At 38.9% G+C, this 17688-nt stretch overlaps 1 long non-coding RNA gene across 1 annotated transcript in view; it reads left to right on the forward strand.

Annotated features, from left to right (window-relative positions):
* Positions 1-9750, forward strand: part of LOC115302528 — a 69209-nt gene extending 59459 nt beyond the window's left edge. Inside the window, exon 6 of the long non-coding RNA XR_003913519.1 lies at positions 9476-9750. This is a non-coding gene — a long non-coding RNA (uncharacterized LOC115302528). The remainder of the gene's footprint in view (positions 1-9475) is intronic.
* The last annotated feature ends 7938 nt before the right edge of the window (positions 9751-17688 follow it).

Here is a 17688-nt window from a genome sequence, read left to right on the forward strand (position 1 = left end):
TATATTATAAGGAATTGGCTCAAGTGATTACGGAGACTGAGAACCTGCAGTCAGCCCACTGGAGACCCATGGTGTAGTTCCAGCCACAGTCTTAAGGCCTGAGAACCAGGAAAGCCAGTGGTATAATTCTAGTCTGAAGCCAGGGGGCTTGAGATCCCAGGAGAGCCACTGTTTCAACTCAAGTTCAAAGGCAAGAAAAACTGATGTCCCAACTCCATAGTAAGGTAGGAGGAGTCCCCTTCTAGTCAAGAAAAGGTCAGCCTTTTTGTTTTATTGAGGACTTCATCTGTTTGGATGAGCCTCATCCACACTAGGAAGAGCAATCTGCTTTACACTCTACTGACTCAAATGTTAATAACATCCCAAAACACCTTCACACATGCAAGCTGTCCAAATAACGTTTGGCCAAATTTCTGGGCACTCTAGTGCAGTCAAGTTGATGCATAAAATGAACCATCACAACTAGGAAAGGAATTTTGTTTCCTAAAGGACTCATGTGGCAGAAAATTCCTCATACATAGGCAGGAGAATCCATAGACACGGCAGTGAGCACAACTTCATTTGTACAGATAGTCTACTCATTTGTGTGACCAACACCAATATGCATTCTTTTTTCTAATTAGTACACATTAAAGAAGAAAAGCTCCTGCCTAACCTAATGCAGTTATCCCCTGCAACCCAGAGCTACATTTGGTCATTTAAAATTTTAGACGGCCCGTGTTTTCTTCATTTGCTTCATTCAGCACCAAGGTAAAGATTCTGGGTCCTGCTTATATCTCTGTTAGTATTCCTGAAATCCTCTCTCAATAATGGATAATCCATGAACTAAACTGTAATGTTAGTCATCATCAACACATCACATTTAAAATATTTGGAGGGATGGAAAAAAAGGAACAGGAAAAGCACACAAAAACACATTAATTTTTCTAAAATTGATGGCAAGGATTCAAATTCAGTAGAGACATTCTTGTGTCTTCTAGTAGAAACATTTCCTGTTTGATATTAAGATTTCTAAGTCATTAGCATATGGAATCAGGTAGGGGAGCAAAAGCATTCTGAGAATGGGGTTTTAAGTTAATCAGTGATGGTAACGCTATCAAATACTTCACTGAAGTGTTTCAAACATTTCACTTATTTGCCCTTCCAGTCTGCCCAGGCCCACCTCTTTCCCAAGCCGCCTCAGTGGTACCAGTTCCATACACACTTCACTCAGCTCTGTGCAAGTGAAACCTGTCACCCTGGGCCTGTATCATGTCCCTCTTGCTCCCTGCTCCAGAACTTCTCTGATGCTGTGTGATGAACCATGCAGGAACCTACTTAGTATTGCATGTGCATCCAGAAGTTCATGGGCCACCTTTGTCCTCTTTCAGAGGAGGGGGTATAGAGATAAGCTTCCTCTCTTTTTCCCCCAGAAGAAACATTCTGAGATGCTTTGTGTAAGACGCAGGTCTTGGTCCCCTTTGCTCACACGGGTAGCTAACTGGAAAATACGCATTTGTTCTGTCTTTGACTCATTCATTCCATTTTATTTCTCTTGTCACTCTTTCCTGCTCCCAAGTTCACTTACCAAATAAACAGCTAACACAAGTTTTTGTTATAAGTCTCACTTTGAAGAGTACCCAAGTTAAGACACAAAATACATATCTCCCTAGACCTTGGTTTTTTGAACTCTGTATATATTGACTATGGGAGTGAATGTACTGGTTTCTGGCTTAGAGTATGTATATATCACTTTGTAAGATGGTGCTTCAGCCTCACGATGGTCTGCAGTTGACACTACAACCTACTTTAACAAGGCAACAGTCTCTTATATACAGCCACCTGTTTTGGGTGAAGCAGTATGTGGTAAAACTACAAAATCTGAGAATAGTCATTTTATTGGCTTAATTGTATGTTAGGCATAATTCTAAGTACTTATTAATGCTATGTGAGATATTATTGTGTGACATAAGGCCTTCAGTAATTCCACAGATGGTTGTTGAAGTAAGTATGGTGGATGGGGAAAGAAAGTCCAAAAGATAGTCCAATAATAGCTATCTGTTCTAATATGGAAAAGTCAAAGTTACTTTCATGGTCAAATTTATCACATGGAATCAATGGCCTTATCCCCACTGTCTGGATGTCCCACCAAGAGTTAGGTTTGATTAGCTGCTGCTGTTGATAAGGGGATACTCCTTAATAGCAGTAGCTCACTTGGCCTAGTGGACATGGCCTAAAGGAAATTCATGTTATTGAACCCAGGCTGGTGTTCCTTCTTTCTACCATCATCCCTTCAAACCTGCTCTGTCCTCCTTCTGTTATTAAACACTCACTTCTGGTACCAGGTTTTATATTGGTCTTCTTATTTGCAAGTTTCAAAAGCTACCAGGGTTCGCAATTCAAAGTCAGATGCTTGTTAATTTAATCACCACAGTCTAGGTCAATTATCTACTCCCAAAGTGCATGAGAGCCTGGGAAAGTAAGTGTCTGCTATTTTCAGCTTCTATAGTGGGAAGCAGTGTCACTAGTATGGGAATTCCCCAAATATAGAAAAGAGTTCTCGGATGTTCACTGGCCAAATAAAATAAAAGTTTTCTACTGCTAGACTATCCAGTTTGTTGTCATTGATGTGGCTATTGTTTTTCTTCTGGTTTTGTTCTGGTGCATACTTTTCCTTTCCATTCTGCCTCAGGCTATTTAAAGCTAAGAAGCCTGCACCTGCACCCCAATGTGGAGGTAGTATATAATGAACAGAATTATATTTCTTAATTGCATCACCATCCTTTCGCCAGGTACTGCATTAAGGATAGGAATACGGAGTGCTTAAGACAAACATGGCCGCAGTGCTCAAGGACCTTATGTCTACTGGGAGAGGATCAAACAATTCATTGGTTAATTATCTTTGCAACAACTTCTCTGAAGGATAAATATAAGAAAATATGAGAGAAAATAATGAAGAGACTTGGCTTGTCCTTTACGGCAGGATCCTTGAGGGAATTGCATTGACAATGAATCCTGCAAAAATACAAATAAAGAGGCATCAAAAGAGTTGGTATGTTTCTGCCAGAGTCATATAATCCCTGACTATTATCCTTTTCTAGTCAAAGAGCTTCCTATTCCTTTATGTTTATTTAATAGAGGATACATAAAGTTATTTATAGATTATTGGTGTTCATGCTGGGCTCGACTTAACTACAGTCGATAATAAAATAAAATAAAATAAAAAACACATTTTCTGCAGAAAGAGATGGCCCATATGGAGGAGTGATATTGTTCCCTTGTCCCAGCATTTCTATGAAAATGGATTGCTCCAACATATTGGACAGGAGGCTTTGTCATCTGATGTAGTGTCAGTGCTTCCCTCAATGAGAGCCTAATGTACCATCGGAATCATTGCTTTGCTGCAAATAGAAAGCTGAAATTGTGCTGATATTTTACTCCCTCTGCACTTTCCATTTTGGCAGCTTGGCTTTCTGGCTGGTTACTTTAATCATTTTAAGTGCTTGAACTAAGAACCCATTTAACACTTTCCATTAATAAAGAAAAATGTGGTCCAGGAATACCCAACTTAGAATCTTGGAGGTCATATAGTTTAACCTCCATCCAATTCAGGGAACTCTGCATCACTTGTCTGACAGGTGGTTATTCAGGATCTGCTTAAAACCTTTCAATGATGGAGAGTTCTATAACTTCACAAGGCAAGAAAGACTCCTGATGTGGTTGAACTAGCAGGATCTAAGACCCGGACTTAATACATCTGTATCTGTTAGGATAAGTTCACAGGCGAGTGACAGAAGATTCCAAATGAACGGTGGTCTAAACACACTGATACTTTAAAAGAAATTATTTTATGTAAAAAATATCTGTCAGTTGGCAGTGAAGGACTACTATGGAAACCCCACAAATCGTCAGGGACTCAGGGACTTAGACCCCCTTCAGGTCCAGCCTGCCAAACCTAGGCTTTTATCTACATGGACCCCGATGGTTGTTTGAACTCCAGCTATCAGGTTTAATTTCCAACAGCATGAGGATGAAGGAGCTATCTCTTCAGAAAGATTACAGAAAGCTGAGGGGCACCTGGGTGGCTCAGTTGGTTAAGTCCTACTTCGGCTCAGGTCATGATCTCACAGCTCATGGGTTCAAGCCCTATGTCAGGCTCTGTGCTGACAGCTCAGAGCCTGGAGCCTGCTTTGGAGTCTGTGTCTCCCTCTCCCTCTGCCCCTCCCCCACTCGCACTCTATTTTTCTCTCAAAAAACGACTAAATGTTAAATACAATTTTAAAAAGAAAGCTGAAACACAATACTTCTACTAGTCTCACTGTCCAGAGTACATTTACATGCAATGGCTAATGTAAAGGATACCAAAAAATGCAGTCTTTAATCTAGGCAGTCACATACCAAGATAACAGTTGTAGGTCCTATTACTAATAAAGATGGGGAGAGTGTGATTTGGAGTAGAATAAGGGTTAACAAACTTTTTCTGCAAAGGGCCAGATAGTAAATAGTTTCAGCTTTGGGGGTTATATAATCTCAGATGCAAATACTCAACTCTGCACTGTAGTAAGAGAACAGACATAGCCAGTACATAAATAAATGAATGTGGCTGTGTTCCAAATAAAACTTTATTTGCAAAAACACAAGCAGTGGGCCAGATTTTGTCTGGTTGCTTACTTATCCCTAGAATAGAAAACTAGAATGCTATGCCACATTGATTAACATATCTAAAGATAATGTATTTTGTTAATAAACTTTGTCTATTGTTGGGTCACGTTAATATGTAGGCAACTAGATCTTTGATTATTTTTTACATGAAATGAAAATTAAGCATTGGTTTTTATTTTTTTAAACCTTACATTTGTCTATGCTACGCGCTCTTTTCTACCACTAGTAAATTTGTTAAGCATGCCTACACAGTGTTTTTCAGATGGCTTATGAAAAGTTGAACAGGACAGTGATAAGCATGTTCCTGAGATTTCCTTCACAGTTCAACAAATAAATATTTATCAAACATCTATTATATGCCAGACACTAAATCATCATTATAACTATAACAAAATCGAGGACAGAACACTTACCCTTTAGCACTGTGTTAGTATAATTCAATGGTTAAAACTTGGCCACAAATCAGATTCATCCAGGGCGTTTGATCAAAGTGTGCATTCTTGGAGAAAACCCGGACAAGACATCTTTGTTTTTAATAGCACATCCCAGGGATTCTGGGAGAGTCCATGATTTGAGACCTACTGGCTACTAAGTTCTGAAAAGGACTGTCAGAAAGATTAGTTTTTGTATCGTGCCTACAGTGGTATCCGGAGAAGCTTTACCAAATGCCTGGCTAACTTCAAGTACACTTTACCTAGACCGGCCTCTGGTTTCTGAGACAAGTATTCTGGGTTTTGTTGTTATTGCTGTTGCTGTCGTTGTTGTTGTTGTTTGATGTAAGGTTAATTGGTCTTCACTTAATCTTAGTGAACAGTGATTGCCTTATTCCTTTCTAAATAATCACAAGTGGGGTGCCTGGGTGGCTCAGTCGGTTAAGCCTCAGTCATGATCTCATGGTTCATGGGTTCGAGCCCCGCATCAGGCTCTGTGCTGACAGCTAGCTCAGAGCCTGGCGCCTGCTTCAGATTCTGTGTCTCCGTCTCTCTCTGACCCTCCCCTGCTTGCGCTGTCTCTCTCTCTGTCTCTCAAAAATAAATAAAAAACATTTTTAAAAAATCTAAATAATCACAAGTAATAAATGTCACTAGTTACTAATGCTTACTCTGTATCCTGGTATAGTGCTAAACATACTTTGCACATATTGCCTTTACACAACAATCCCATTGGGTAGTACTGTTAATATTAATATTTAATTATTAATATCAGTTAATCCTCTTAGTATTAACCAAGTTTTACAAATAAATAAACTGAAGAAGACAGAGCTTAATAATTGCCCAGGGTCACAATTCTTATAAGTAGCAGAACAAAGGTACGAATCCAACTTTGATGAGCTAGACAAGCAAAGTCTTTGTTGCCATAGAGGTTTATGTTTCCAGTAGGACAAGAATAATAAACAAATAAATAAGATAAAATTTTATTTATTTGGAATCCAATATGTAGGTGTTTCACCTGCAATATATTTAAGCCTTAAGACTTTGAAATGGAGGGATGAAATCACTTATTTTACTGATAAAGAAACTGAGGGTTGTGGCCTAATCTCACTGAGTCTGCTCCTACCTTTTCCAACCTACCTCCAACCATACCATCCAGAGTTAGGGTTAGTGCAGTGTTGCGGACAGAACGTGAAGGAGGACGTTGACCAATGACAACAAAATGAGCACTTTCTAGATGCTAGTCAGTGTTCTGTGTATTGAGAGGCATGTGACTGAGTAACCAGCCATTCATTTCTGCCTTCTTAGCATTTATAATGTAGTTTAGGAAAAAAGATTCAGCTTCTCTCATATATGAAATCTAACTCACATCGGAACATAAATGCTAAGTGCCAAACAGGAAAACAGATAATACAAAGCATAAAATGTCAGAGGGAGGAGCCATCTGTCCTTGCTGTATACTGTGATCTTTCTTAAAGCAAATTTCACAATATCCCTCACGTGTTTAAAGTCCTTTGGCTGCTTTCTGGGGGCACCCGGGTGGTTCAGCTGGTTGAGCTCCTGACTTCAGGTTAGGCCATGGTCTCACAGTTGGCGGGTTCGAGCCCCATGTTGGGTTCTGTGCTGACAGCATGGAGCCTGGAGCCTGCTTTGGATTCTGTGTCTCCCTCGCTCTCTGCCCCTCCCCCACTCGTGCTCTGTTTCTCTCTGTCTCTCTCAAAATAAATAACTGTTAAAACAAATTTTTAAGTCCTTAGTCTGCTTTCAATCAATTCTAGGGCAGTGTACAAACACCTTGGTTTAGAATAAGAGGGACCATTCCTGACCTCATTTGTCCTTACTTTTCCAATCCTACTTACCCCCCTCCAGTCCCATTTGGTCCATGTGTTAACTTTTCCGGGAAGCCATCTCTGATGACATTAGCTCCCAATCTTCATCATGTGGGTGCACTCCTAGAATCGTGGCTACGTTTCTCTTATAGCTCATAACACTGAATTAAGCTTTCTTATTACATATGCACTCCCCTTCTCTGTGCAATTTTGCAACTTAAATTCCTTCTAAAAGTCACTTTTAGTAGACACGGTAGGCTGCCCACTTAATACCCATTAACCCAGTCTTCCTGGTCAACACGAACTAGATTTATCTAAGTATCCAGCTTTCAGGGAAAGGGACTATAGTCTCAATTCAGAAGTCAATCCTAAATTAGTATATTGGTTTACTGACAGTAATTGGTTTAGGGATGGAAAAGTGACATAATTCTGGCCAATAGGACATGAAAGGATGTCAGCTAGGTGGTGAGAATATCCTGGAAAGATTTCTTCACTTTTAAAAAGTGACACAGAGCAAGAGACTTCTTTCTTTGGACATTTTTATGTCTGGAAACTCTGAAGGAAAATGTGGCAACAGAAATACATAAGGAAATTGGGTTTTCTAGGTCTTCATTAAGTGAAGGAATTAACAGATTCTAGAGCCACCCTGCTTTAGAGCTTCCTGTCTTGTCACCTGTTGGTAAAAATATCCTAAGTGATACAAAATTGGCTTTCTTTAATTTTTTGTATTCTCTTCTGTATAAACAAGCTGAGATTAAAACGGTCAATTTTCCACCTATCCATCAGGACTGGGTTTTTCAAATAATGGTTTGTGAACATTCAGGAATTTAAGATTATTCAGGGAGATGTTAAAGTCAGCAATGTTATCTCCTTGAATTTCCACTTTTAAAATAAACCAGTACAAAACTGTATATTTTTATTTTATTTTTTTATTTTTTATTTTTTATTTATTTTTAAGAGACAGTGAGCATGAGCGGGGGAGGGGACAGAAACAGAGAGGGAGACACAGAATCTGAAGCAGGCTCCAGGCCCCACTCAGGACTCAAACTCACGGACTACGGGATCATGACCTGAGCCGTAGTTGGACGTTCAATCTACTGAGCCACCCAGAAACCCCTGTATATTTTTATTTTAAATGGAATATTTGGAGAACCTCCAGATGCTTATGAGATGTGAACGTAAAGCATTTACGAAAGCCCAAATAAAATAAGGCGGTTGATGATTTAGCTATTTTAATCGACTCTTATCCAATTTAATGTGGGTGCCATTATGATAATTCTTAGTGTATGCTGTTTTGTTTTTAACAATGCATTATTTAATTTATACCCATGATGAACAATTGGATAGATCCAAGAGAAATAAGGAACGCCAATGCTGAAGTACAAGTTGATGAGAAGCGTAACAACAGTAACTGCAGGTTCGCCTCCGTGTGACCTGCACGAGGCCCAGCACCCATCAGTTACACTTATCTGCTCAAGATTCCACTCAGTACTGAAAGATGCCCCTGGTACTTTGAAAATTAAACAGATAAAATCTAGCGATGATTATATGTAATTTGGCTTTTCATTTATGGGGGATAAAAACTCTTCACGCCCACAATCTGTTACTTGAAGAGAGGAGCTTATAAATCATAGTTTTAAAACCTTTCTTTTTATTTCATCATTTAAAAACATGGAAATTATACCATTGATTTTTTTGATGTGTAAAATGTAGAATGCTAAACAAAGTCATAAAAAGTTTTGTATGCCTTTATATTGTATATGTTAATGGCATCTAGAATTGAAGTATAGTTTTGTGTCATTTAAAATGCTCTTTTATTTAGATATAATTGTACACTTAAAGAAAAATTTGCAGAGTAGTCCAGAGCATACCCAGTATGCCCTCACCCATCTTCCTCTTATCTAACCATGGGACAGTTATCGAAGATAATAAATTAACATTGGCACAACACTATTAATTAAACTGAGATTTTAGTCAGATTTCAGCATTTCCCATAAATGCCCTTTTCCTGTTCCAGGATCCAATCGGGATCTCAAGTTGAATTTATTTGTCATGTCTCCTTGGTCTCCTCTAATCTGTGACAATTCATCAGTGGTGCCTTGTCTTTCGTGACCTTCAGTTTGGGTCTGTCTGATGTTTTCCCATGATTAGATTGATCTGATTCAGTATTGGGAAGGATAGATAACACAGAGGTTCTATGTACCTGTCAAGGGGTAGATGCTATCACCATATATACCTGTTATATTAATTTTGATCACTTAGATAAGGTAGTATCTGTCAGGTTTCTTCACTGTAAAATTACTATGTTTCCATTCATAATTAATAAATTCTTGGCGGGCAATGCTTTATAATTAACAAATATTTAAAGGGAAATAGAGTTATCCTGCTTCGGAATAGGTTCACTCACTACTTACAGCAGCCAATTAGTAGGTCTACTTGCAAAACTTATTACTGTGGCATCTCTTCTCTCCATTTAGTTATTCAGCTTCCTATGTACAACTGTAAGGACTCATAGGTACTTATGTTATTCTTTGGTTCTAATGCAACAGTGTTGTTATTTATTCTGTTTTTCAGTTCGCGCCAACTCAGGCCACCATGAGTTCATCTATCACCTCCGACTCCGATCTAGCACTCTTCATGCTGGCCCTCTCCCACTGCGTACCTGTAACTTCTGTTTTCCTAGAGCAAGAAACTTGCTCTTATTATCCCAGCATATTCTCTTATTGGTTCAAGTGCAGTATATGTATATTTTCAGAATAAACAGTAAATGTGAGAAACACATTACTGATTAGAGTGCAAAGGTAGTGGAAAATTAGTTCTGTCTTTAGGCTTACATGATCTAATAAAATCTTTTTTTTCCCCAAACTTATTTATCCAAGTTCATTTCTGCCCCGCCACATTTAATCATTTGTAATGTAGTTAGCTTTGTGGTCATGGTTGGCATTTCATCTTACCCCTCTCATCCTGGTTGATTTTTTTTAAACTTACATATAAGAAAATCTACTCTTTGTGGAGTATAGTTCTATGGGTTTTGACAAATGCATGGAGTCACAAGCGCGCTATGACATAGAATAATTCTATCACCTTAAGAATTACAAGGCACCTGGGTTGCTCAGTCAGTTAAGACTTCGGCCCAGATCATGATCTCGCAGTACGTGGGTTCAAGCCCCACATCGGGCTCTGTGCTGACAGCTCAGAACCTGGAGCCTGTCTTCAGATCCTGTGTCTCCCTCTCTCTCTGACCCTCTCCTGCTTACGCTCTCTCTCTCTCTCAAAAAATAAATAAAAAACATTAAAATTTAAAAAAGAAAGAGTTCCTATATGTTTCTCTTTGTCAACTCCTTCCTTCACCTTCCATTCTGTCTCTGGTTCCTATACATAGTCCTTTTCCAAAGTACCATAGAAGTGGATTTATGCAATATGTAACATTTGAGGTCTGGGTTCTTTCACTTCATAAGGTATATTTTAGATGAATCCTTACTGTTGTATGAAAAAACAGTTCATCCTTTTCACTGCTGGGTGGAATGTCATTGTGTGGATGCACAGCCTGTGTATGCCTTCACCAGTGAATGAAGGATACCTGAGTCATTTCTATTTATCGGTGACTTTAAATAAAGTTTATAATGAACATCCATTTAAAGATTTTCATGTCAAAATAGTTTTCATTGTTTTGTATTAATTATCCAAAAGGGAGACTGGTGGGTCATAATGGCAAGTATATTTTTAAGTTTATGAGAAACTCCCAAACTATTTTCTAGAATGGCAAAAACATCTTGTATTCCCCCGGTGCCCTGCGTGTTCACTAACACTAGTTACTGCCTTTTAAAAATGGTTGTTTTAGCCATTCTAATAGGTATATAATTGTATCCCAGTGAAGGTTTAATTTGCATTTCCCTAAGGACATCTTTTCATGTCCTTATTTGTCAACTGTATATCTTCTTTGGTGGAATGTTTGTTCAGATCTTTTGGTCCTGTATTTATTTATTTATTTTTATTTTTGAGAGAGAGAGAGAGAGAGAGAACAAGCGAGAGCAGGGGAGAGGCAGAGAGAGAGAGAGTGACAGAGAATCCTAAGTGGGCTTAGCACTGAGAGCAGAGATCTCAATGTGGAGCTCAAACTCAACTAACCTTGAGATTGTGACCTGAGTCTCCGTCAGATACTTAACCAACTGACCCCCTCAGGCGTACCTCCACCATTTTTAAAATTTTGTTTTGTTTTGTTTTGTTTTCTTATTTTGAGAAGTCTTTATATATTCTGGAAGTAGGGAATTGGTCAGTCATATAATTTGCAAATATTTTTTCCTACTTGTGCTTCATGTTTTCATTCTCTTAACTGTGTCTTTCATGAGCAATATTCTTTTTAATTTTGATAAATTGGAATTTAGCATCTTCTCCTTTTGAGGATCATTCTTTTAGTGTCACAGCTAAACACTAACCCAAGATTTTCTTCTAAATTTTCTTCTTAGTGTTTGGGAAATTTACATGTTAAATATAGGTATCTAATCCATTTTAAGTTAATTTTCATACAGGTTGAAGTTCATATTTTTGCATATGGATTCCCAATTTTCTCACCAAAATTTTTTGAAGAAAATATCCTTTCTCCATTGAATGGTATTTGCACTTTTGACAAAAATCAGTTGACTATATTTGTGTGTATCTATTTCTATTTCATTAATATATTGGCCTCTTTTTTAAATGTCTTTCACTAGTGTATTTATTTTTCAGTATACAATCTTATACAAATGCTGATAGATTTATAGTTAACACTTTAGGGGTTATTTAAATGGTCTTTTTAAATTTAAAATTCCAGTCATTCATTCCTAATGTAGAGAAGTAAAATCGATTTTTGTATATTGATCTTGTATCCCACAATCTTGTTCATTCACTTCTTTGAAGATATTTTATAAATTCTTTGGGGGGTTGTATTTATTAATGTTACCTGTGAATAGAGACAGTCTTATTTCACCTTTTTCTATCTTTCTGCCTTTTATTCCTTCTTATTGTGTCATTGCAGTGGCTAGAACTTCCAGTACAATGTTGAATTGAAGGTTGAGAGAGTATATCGTGTCCCGTTTCTGTGTTAAGGGTAACGCATTCTTTCTTTCTCATGTGATCTGTAGATATCTTGGAAGTATGCTTTGTTATATTAAGAAAATTCCCTACTCTTCCTAGTTTTCTGAGAATTCATTATAAATTAAATCTTATCAAATACTTTTTCTGTGCCTACAAAGGTGATAATGAGGATATTTTTTCTTTGGTAAATAGTTTTTGGCTCTTATATTTATTTTCTTCTTTATTGCTTTGGATTTAGTTTGCTTTGCTTGTTCTAGTTTCTTAGATGGAAGTTTAGGTTATTGATTTGAGACCTTTCTTCTTTTCTAATATAAGAATTTAGAGAGGTAACATCATCAAGATCTACATCATCAAGGCTACACAGATCATTTCCAACTTTAATCTCCCTCAGACACACACACACACACACATGCACGCGCGCGCGCACACACACACACACACACACACCCCAAAACCAAAACCAAAACCAAAAACAAACAGCTAGAAGTACTGTGCCAAAATGGTAAGAGAAGTGGCTGCACTCTGACCACGTTGCTCCTCTCCCACACCGGCACACCACTGCACCAAGAGTGCCTCCTAATCTGAAGTCCTTGGTTTCTCTAGTGGGAATAAATAGTCCAGGATGGACTTTCAGCCTCTGCAGTGTTCAGGATACTTTCTAGGAGGCTTGCTTGAGTCCCACCTCATGGGGATCACTGGGGAAACCTGCGAAGTCTATCTGTAAGGGATCAGATGAAGACAGAGAAAGATGCCAGGATTTATAGCAACCAGTGCTCAGATGTTGGCTTATCACATTCCTATTTGCAGTGGTGCCCAAGAAGACCTCAGCCAATAGCTGTACTCATCTGTGAAGCTAAATCAGTGACCCAATCCGGCCTGGGAGTTTGGTTGTCAGTTCTGATTTAGATCTCCAGCTAATGGGCCATACTTGCCATGGAACCCATTTGAGGGCCCCACCTGGTCAGGGAAGTAAATCTGTAGTCTCTTCTAATGCTAAGTATAGCCTCCAGTCCTACCCCACCAGTAAGCATGGCCACAGGTGCCCAGCAGACACAGACCATATCTGGTGGCTTGGCTGGGCAGAGAACCAAGCCAGTAGCCCTGCTAACTGTTGAATAGAAACTTTGGCCCCATATAACCAGGGAGGTTGAAGAGGAAGTAGCCTTGGAGCAAAGCCTATGGTACCACCAGCTGTGGAGCCTACCCTACAATCCCACTCTGCATCAGAGTCCAGACAGTAACCACCCCCAACCGCAGAGCACAGCCTATAGCCCCATCTGGTGAAGAAACATAGACAGCAACCCAGACAATCCGTCAAGGATGGTCTCTAATTTCACCCAGCTATGAGGTACAACATGAGGCTCCACACAACTAGGGAGCCTGGCCAGTGATCTTGCCCAGTAGTGGAACATAAATAGTGGCCAACCTGACCGTAAAACCCAGGCAGTGGCTCCACCCAACATCAGGGCACAGCCTACCACCCTTGCTGATCACAGAGCACAGCGTGAAGTTCTGTCTGACCACAAAGCCTGACCTATGGGCATGCCTCAATGTAGAGTCCAGCCAGCAACACTTACAGCCTCTGGAAGCATAGTCTAAGGTCTCAACCAGGCCTCAACCAGGAGCTATTGTGGATCATGGCCTAGAGACATACCCAACAACAGAATCTAACTAGTAGTACTACCTTGCCAAGGAACAGAACCTGCAGCCCTATCTGACCAAGTGTGATTGCAGAGCCCATTTAGTGGACCTACCTGATTATAAAACATAACCAGCAGATCCATTTGAATTATGGTCCCAAGCAACAGGCCCACTCAACCCAAAAGCCCAGCCAGTGGCAACTCCCACCCTCCACTGCTTTAATTTCAGAACATGGGCAGTGATTTTGCCAAACTAGACATCTCAGTAATAAGCTTGGTTTGTCCATGGATGATACCAACTGACCAATCCAGTAAAAAAAAAAAAAAAAACAACTAATAAATGCATATAGTAAGAATTTAGAAAGATCTGAAATAAACAACTTATACCTCAATGAACTGGTAAAAGAACTGCAAATTAAGCCCAACGTGAGCAAAGGGAAGGGAATAAATAATTGAGCAGAAATATTCCACAGAAATACCAAGGATCATAACAGACAACTGTGAATAACTGTATGCCAACAAATTGGACAATTTAGAGGAAATGGATAAAGTCCTACAAACATACAACCTATGAAGACCAAATCACAAAACAATTTAAAATCTGAGTAGACCAATGACAAGAAAGAAGAATTCGTAATCAAAAACCTCCCCGCAAAACCCTAAGGACCCTGTGGTTTCACTGGTGAATTCTACCAAGTTTTGAAACAAGAACTAACACCAATCCTTTTCAAACTCTTCCAAAAAATTAAAGAGAAAAAGGCACTCCCAAATTTATTTTACAAGGCCAGCATTACTCTGATACCAAAGCCAGATAAGGATACTATAAAAGAAATGAAAACTATAGGCCAATTATTCCTGATTAATTTAGAGGCAAAAACTCAAAAAAACACTAATAGAACAAATTCAACTGTTCACTAAAGGGATCATACTCCATGAATGAGAGGAATTCATTCTTGAGATGCAAGGATGGTTCAACCTGGACAAATCAATAAATGTGACACATCATATTAACAGAAGAGAGATAAAAATAATATAATCACCTCAGTAGAGGTGAAAAAAAGCATTTAAAAAGATTCAACATCTTTTCATAATGAAAACTGGTCTCAACAAATTGGGTATAGAAAGAATGTACCTCAAGATAATAAAGGTCATATATGATAAGCCTACATACTCAATGGTGAAAGGTTGAAAGGTTTTCCTCTAAGATGAGAAACAAGTGAAGGGTGTCCACTCTCACCACTTATTGTGGTAATTGTTTTACAATATAAATATGTCAAATCATCATGTTGTATACTTCAAACTTATACTATGTTATATGTCAGTCAGCAATTTAATGCTCTCTATTTCCTTCTAAGCACTGCCTCACTTCCATCCTTAAATTTTGAAATGTGATATTTTATTTTCATTCAGTTCAAATATTTTTTTTAATTCCACTGGAACTTTAGCATTGACCCATGGGACATTAGAAGTATGTTGTTTGTCTTCTAAACATTTAGGGGCTTTCCAGATATTTTTCTGTTATTTATATTTCTAGTTTAAATAATCCCAAGAATATACTTTGAATTTTGTCTATTATTTTACATTTGTTGAAGTTTGTTTTATGGCTCAGAATATGGGATATTTTGGAGAATATTCCAAATACCCTAGTAAGGAAAAGTATTCTGTCACTATTTCATGGAGAATTATATAAATCTAAATTAGGTCTAATTGTTAGATAGTGTTTTTCAGATCTATATCTTAACTGATTTTCTATTTACTTTTCCTCTCATATTTTGTTGAAAGCCACACATCTTATGCAGACACGAGAGCCTGAGGTAGTTTTATATGCCTGGAAGTAAGCACATCTTTCTTTCTGATAGGACTTTGGTGTGGGCATTTGAGTACATTATGTTTAGGAGTTGGTCTGGGTTTAAGGTCTGTTATCGCTATGCTTACCTTCTGAGTACCACAGGCATCAGATTCCTATAGTGATTATGTTTGGAGGCCAGGAAGCTTGTTTGATGGAGCAGTATCTGCTTTACCCTCAGTTTTAGGTCTTCTCTAAACTATTCTTCCGAGAGGTTTCTTGTAGATGGTAGGGTCTGGCTGCCACTTGTTACTGGAAGTTTACGGGACTCTCAGTGGTAGGCAGAAGCCATGGTGTGAGGAACAGGGTGCAGGGAGTGTTCTCTCTTACTCTGATTAATCCTCATTTTTAGGCAGACACCTGTCCCTGAATCTTAGGGGTGGGGGCACCATTTCAGTTCTTCACCTCTCCTGGCTACTTGGTCCTGGGCCCACCATGTATTCCTGTCCTTCCCAAGCAGTAGAGATTTTTTTTTCCTGTTGCTTCTTGAGGAGTCCTGGTCCTAAGGTAAGGATGTTTGCTGAAGTTCATTGCATAAATTAAGGTTCTCATTCAAAGAAAAATAAGGAAGATAGTCTACATAGAGACTCATACCCTTTCTAGATAATCTGCTGTTCTCCTCCTCAGGTCTTCACCACAACAAAGGCTTTCTTGTGGTTCTTTCCTATTTTTTTCTCTGAAAGTGTGATGAGTTTTAAAGAGAAGGAGCCTGCAAGAGGGCACTGAGGGAGCCTCAACTTCTGTGTCTTAGGAGGTGCCAGCTCACCTTTGCCTTTCACTAATTGTGATCGCTTCTAACAGAATTCTTCTTGCTAATGTCCAGTGGTGTCTACTCCAGGTAAGCAAATGTTCACACTTCATCACTTCCTAAGGTGCCTGTGTCTCTTTGCATTTGGGGACATTTGATTGCCATGTTGTTCCTCTTTTCCAATGGATTAAAAAAAAGTCACAAATGTTCAGCCTGTCTAGGCATTTAATTTTATTATTATTATTATTACTATTATTATTATTATTATTATTGTTTTAATTATGAGGGTGGGGGAAATGTGTTTTCCAGCTCTCCACATTCTTGAGTGGAAACCAGAAGTTATTTAGGATAGCTTTAAGGGGAAATCTGGTTGAAAGCAGGGGCTATAAATCTTGTCTTAAAGCTGTAAATGTATAACATTTTATTTAAGATTGAGGAATCCTTTGTTCAAATCAAAATATGGGGGAGAAAGCCTGGCAGCTTATGGGAATTCTAAGAGGAGAGCTAACAACCACCTCCTACCCTATGCCACTGTGTGGTCACGGTACCAGATCACTTAAAAGTCAAAACTAGCACTCTAGCACTCACCTTTGAGAAGCACAAACACATATGGGTTCTCTCTCTATCTCTCTTTTTCCTCCCTTCTTTCCTCCCTCTCCCCTTCTGCCCTCCCTCTCTTTCTCTTTCCTCTTATGCAGCCTTTACCTTTGCATCCCTTTATTTGTCTTCCACCCCATCTCTGGCTCACATAGAGCCTCTTCCCATTGCGAAACAATGGACCAAAAAAGGAATTCTGTCCCTTTCATGCCCTGGAGGTATGGTCCACAGTCTTGTATCGATAGCCATTACTCACCTTGTTTGCACTTACTAATCCACAGAAGAGTGGTTTCCTACTTCTCCCTCCAGTTCTTTCTCCACTAGAATTCTGCCAGATGGTGCTGTTCAGAACTGACGAAATAACTTCAAAAACTTTTTCAAGGAGGTTAATGACTGTGTATATGACTGTGGGAAAGTTTGTGAGTCACATAATACCAGGCTTGTATAGGTTGTAGGCAAATGTATAGTGATTCTCACCTAGTTTTGACTCCTACTCACTTGTTCTGAACTTTCAGGCAATATCTGCTCACCTTAAACCTGAATTTTATCTGCACCGTAAGTACTTTCCCACTGGTATCTTGCATGGCTGTGCGTATGGTGTACTCTTTTCCCTTTGCTCCATGACAATTTCTCGTTTCCCTGCTCTGCCTCTGTAGGTCAGTCCTGCCCCTCTTCGTAATTGCACAGGCCTCTAGGAACCTAGGTCAAGTTCAGAGGTGTAGCTACTCCTGGTCAAGGAGAAGGATTTGGATATCAGTGCCTGCCACATGATACATACATTCAGTAAAATAGTGGAATGAATATAAGTTAGTAAAAGGACAATCTAACAAACTAGCTAGAGTCCCATTCATAAAAGACTTCATAGAGAAGGAAGCTGAATTAA

The sequence above is a fragment of the Suricata suricatta genome, chromosome 9, assembly GCF_006229205.1.
Source record: "Suricata suricatta isolate VVHF042 chromosome 9, meerkat_22Aug2017_6uvM2_HiC, whole genome shotgun sequence".
NCBI classification, from domain to species: Eukaryota; Metazoa; Chordata; class Mammalia; order Carnivora; family Herpestidae; genus Suricata; species Suricata suricatta.